At 38.1% G+C, this 4,508-nt stretch overlaps 1 long non-coding RNA gene across 1 annotated transcript in view; it reads left to right on the top strand.

Annotated features, from left to right (window-relative positions):
• The first annotated feature begins 282 nt into the window (after positions 1–282).
• LOC137522729 (uncharacterized) overlaps positions 283–4,508 on the top strand; it is a 35,687-nt gene continuing 31,461 nt past the window's right edge. The window contains exon 1 of the long non-coding RNA XR_011022422.1: positions 283–319. This is a non-coding gene — a long non-coding RNA (uncharacterized lncRNA). The remainder of the gene's footprint in view (positions 320–4,508) is intronic.

The raw sequence follows: 4,508 nt of genomic DNA, 5'->3' as shown, positions 1-4,508 counted from the left end.
ATGTGTTGTAATAGAAGACACAGCATTTGACCTGAGGAAGTGGCTTACACCATGAAATGTGTTGTCTATGAGTGCATAGTAAAGAAAAGTTTTTGTTAAAGAAATTCATAAGTGAAAACTACTCTTTTATCTTCTATTACAACACATTTTTTTGTGTAAATCTTCTTTGATACTCCACTTGCCTTGAGAACCTATGATAATGCAACAGATTGATGCCCTTGTGTTTTTTTGTCTCCTCAAGTCCAAACATTATCCAGAGGCTTCCCCGTCCTCCACTGTCTCGCTGTTTCAGCACCAGATTCTGAAGCTCATCGACAAGGTAACTCAGCCAGTGGGACTGCACTGTGCAGCCTGCTTGCACCTGTTTAGTAGAAAAAGCCAAATGGGCTTGGTGTTTTCCCCCGAGCCTGGGTGGTGGCTTCTTGCAACTGCACAACCATGTGCCATCTTGGGACTGTTCATTGCGGCTATGCTCGTTCCTGTACAGGAGCATATATTTCTGAGGGTCTCAGCACTAGATTGGAGGTGGATCCAGAGACTTCTCTCTACAGAGGTAAATATTTACATTTTTGGCCTGTGAATCTCACAGGTTTGCTTTAAATCTGCACATCTGGCTCATGGACAGCACCAGGTCCATCTACCTGTATTGTTTGGATGAACCGTGAATATATTCTCCCAGTTTTATGATGAACTCTACATTCAGTTCTACACCTGTGTTTTCATCAGTTGTGTCACTAAGCTGAGATTCGCAACTGGCACTGTAGTTCTTTCTCTTTATTATAAGTGCTGTGCTGAAAGAACATAGTAGAGAATACACTGTACTCAAAGAAAGGTATTTACTGGTATCAGAACTCCTTGGCCTGGGTGGAAAAAGAAAACAAAAACAATGTTATTATTTTAGAAAAAAAAATACCCATAGAAAGATAGATCTCTGAAATCTTGCTTTATGGAACTTAAATGGTGTAATTCACTTTTACAACAAAAATAATGTTTTCTTCTACCCACGTATTTCTCTCGGCTAAGAAAGTACAAAAAATTCCCTCTGCTATTGACAGTGCTCTCTCTCCCTTAGTTCCATACAGAAGGAAGCAGAAACAGTGTGTGTCTGGGAGAGGGCATGTCCTGAATCTACACCAGCATTACATTTATAGTAACCACCCAAGGGGTAACTTGGCATGGAGCTACTCTTTTAAGTTCTGTTCTAAATACAGTCTTCCATGCACCGTAAAAGAACACATAGAACAGCCAACTTATGGAAGGTTAATTAGTGCATGATTGAACTGTTCTAGCATATCCACTACATCTGTTTCAATGGATTGCCACGTCTTAATCAGCAATTTATGCTTGTCTTGTTAATTTATTTCTGTCAGAGTGTCGTTAGAAAATAAACACGTTTATAATAGCCACTTGAGATTTTTCTGATAATACAGACATTTGCAAGCAATTTATTTCTCTAAAAACACTGATAAAGCTTATGTGCATTCTGAATGCTTACAGCAGTGCAGAGTTGTTTGTAGCTACACAGCTAGGTCTAATTGTAGCAGACCTGTTAAGCTTTTTTTTTTATTTTAAGTAAAAGATCCAGTTCATACAGATGTAACCACTTCACTCTACAGAGCCTTCCTGCCAACAACAATTTTCAGGGTAGCCAGGATTTGGACATGGAACTCTAGCTTGGCAAGGAGATAGTGCTAGACATTTAGCCACTCTGTTGAAATGGGGTGCATATTATAGTTTCAGAAGGTCATCTGGGTGAGAAGAAGTAATCTTCACTGTAGTTTACATGTATATGAGCTGAAAACAAAATAAAACAAAATAATGGTTTGAACTAGCCAGATAAATAAATATTAAACATACTGACTGGAGGCAGCGTTGTAATTACTGGAGGACTCGGGAGGGTGCCCTGGGGGAAAGGCCAAAAAGAAGTAGGACCCCCTTGACACCAGGGATTACATACTTTTATGTAAAGGAGGAGACATGGTTGCACGGGGCCTTGGTAGTAGGGGAGTTTAGGGGTTGTAATTATGGCTGCAAAAGCTTTTTGACCCTGATGGTCACCACAGGGATATGGGGCCCCCATAGAAGTTTCAGTAGGGGGCCCCCATGATTTGAACTTTCACTGCAAATTTGAGATGAGGAAGATCAAGGAAGATTAGAGTTGGCAGGCAGAAAGTTCATTTTTAGGCCCCATTTACACTTAATCAGTTGGTACACGTTTTTTTTTTTTTTTTCTTCTCTACAGCAGTGCATTATGAAAAAGCTTTTAGTTAAAACGTGTATAGTGTAAACTGAGCCATAGGAAAACATGGGCATTATTTTGAAAATCACTTGTCCTTTTAGTTACAACTGAGAGCAACTGATTAAGTGTAAATGGGGCCTTAGGCTCTAGGACATTGTTAGGTCATGATGGTGTTAAATTACGGTTATCCAAAAAGTCTGTTCACAAATAAGGATGGTGGGATGCCCAACCATTCATCACCATTACATAGGGTTCCTCTGGTACTGTGCACTTCACTATGGAAGTGGCACAGTATAGCACCATAATAAATTGTTTTGCAGCTGTTTTCAGTGGTCTACTATTCATTTATATGGCAAAGGGCTGCAATGTGTTGTACTCCATTGTTTCCAATGGCAGTGCTGACTGTGATGCATACCTGCTTAGGTGAGCAGGCTCTAAGGGTTAGGTGATGGTAACTTTTTATAATTTACTTGATTTAAACAAATATAACAAAACACTGTTCTTATAATTCTGACAAAAATTTCATTCAACAAAATAATCCAGTCTAAAAATTATTTTTTTAAATATAATTTCAGGGATGCATATAAGTTTATTTATAAAGAGTTTATTTATGTACATGCAAATATGTTTAAAATTACTTAAAGGAAAGTTGAGGTGAAAATAAACTGATGAGATCAACAATAATATGTATCCTCCTCTTGGTTTACTTCGATTTTGTCCCACCTGAGTACCCGTGGTCACACAAGAAAATGTCAATGCTATTGATGCACTGACCTATAGACCTACCTATTGCTATTCTCTGTTCACATGTTTCTCTTATTTATGACATATCTGTTACCATGTATAGAAAAAACTGTCATATTTCTATAATGTACAACAGGATAGAGGAAATGTCTTGCACTCACTAAGGGATCAAATCCAGTATGTCTGAAAGGGAGTGCATCAGCAGAGGGATGATACCCTCTATTTACTATGCAATACAATCAGGATCTGGCACATCCAAAGTAATATTTTATTGGTTCCATAAAAAAGCAAATGGCCAATGTTTCGGAGCCATATAGAGCCCCTTTATCAAGCAAAATTTGTTCACAGGCAACAATCGGTCAGCCGCTTTTGCAGAGTCTCTTGTGTTGTGTTATGTTTCTATATTGTGCCTCAATAAAAACACTTCTTGTTTAAAAAAATGTATTCTTCTACTCCTAAAAATGATTGTTCGTTTTTTTTCTTTTTTTTAGAATCCCTCAATTTTATTATCTTTTTGAAAGATAAAAAGGTAGATATGTGTGTGTGAATATGTATTTATGTGTATATATGTGTGTATATAATATATACAGTATATATATATAGTATGTGTGTGTGTATATATATATATATATATATATATATATATATATATATACAGGATCTTCTCAAAAAATTAGCATATTGTGATAAAGTTCATTGTTTTCTGTAATGTACTGATAAACATTAGACTTTCATATATTTTAGATTCAAATACACACAACTGAAGTAGTTCAAGCATTTTATTGTTTTAATATTGATGATTTTGGCGTACAGCTCATGAAAACCCAAATTTCCTATCTCAAAAAATTAGCATATTTCATCAAACCAATAAAAGTAAAGTGTTTTTAAAACAAAAAAAGTCAACCTTCAAATAATTATGTTCAGTTATGCACTCAATACTTGGTCGGGAATCCTTTTGCAGAAATGACTGCTTCAATGTGGCGTGGCATGGAGGCAATCAGCCTGTGGCACTGCTCAGGTGTTATGGAGGTCCAGGATGCTTCAATAGCGGCCTTAAGCTCATCCAGAGTGTTGGATCTTTCTCTTCACAATATCCCACAGATTCTCTATGGGGTTCAGGTCAGGAGAGTTGGCAGGCCAATTGAGCACAGTAATACCATGGTCAGTAAACCATTTACCAGTGGTTTTGGCACTGTGAGCAGGTGGCAGGTCGTGCTGAAAAATGAAATCTTCATCCCCATAAAGCTTTTCAGCAGATGGAAGCATGAACCCACTTTTGAACCAGAAACAGCGGCAGAAGCGCCTGACCTGGGCTACAGAGAAGCAGCCCTGGAATGTTGCTCAGTGGTCCAAAGTACTTTTTTTCAGATGAAAGCAACTTTTACATGTCATTCGGAAATCAAGGTGCCAGAGTCTGGAGGAAGACTGGGGAGAGTGAAATGCCAAAATGCCTGAAGTCCAGTGTCAAGTACCCACAGTCAGTGATGGTCTGGGGTGCCATGTCAGCTGCTGGTGTTGGTCCACT

The sequence above is a fragment of the Hyperolius riggenbachi genome, chromosome 6, assembly GCF_040937935.1.
Source record: "Hyperolius riggenbachi isolate aHypRig1 chromosome 6, aHypRig1.pri, whole genome shotgun sequence".
Lineage (NCBI taxonomy): Eukaryota > Metazoa > Chordata > Amphibia > Anura > Hyperoliidae > Hyperolius > Hyperolius riggenbachi.
Note: the sequence above shows the minus strand (reverse complement) of the source record. Positions and strands in the feature narration are given on the sequence as shown.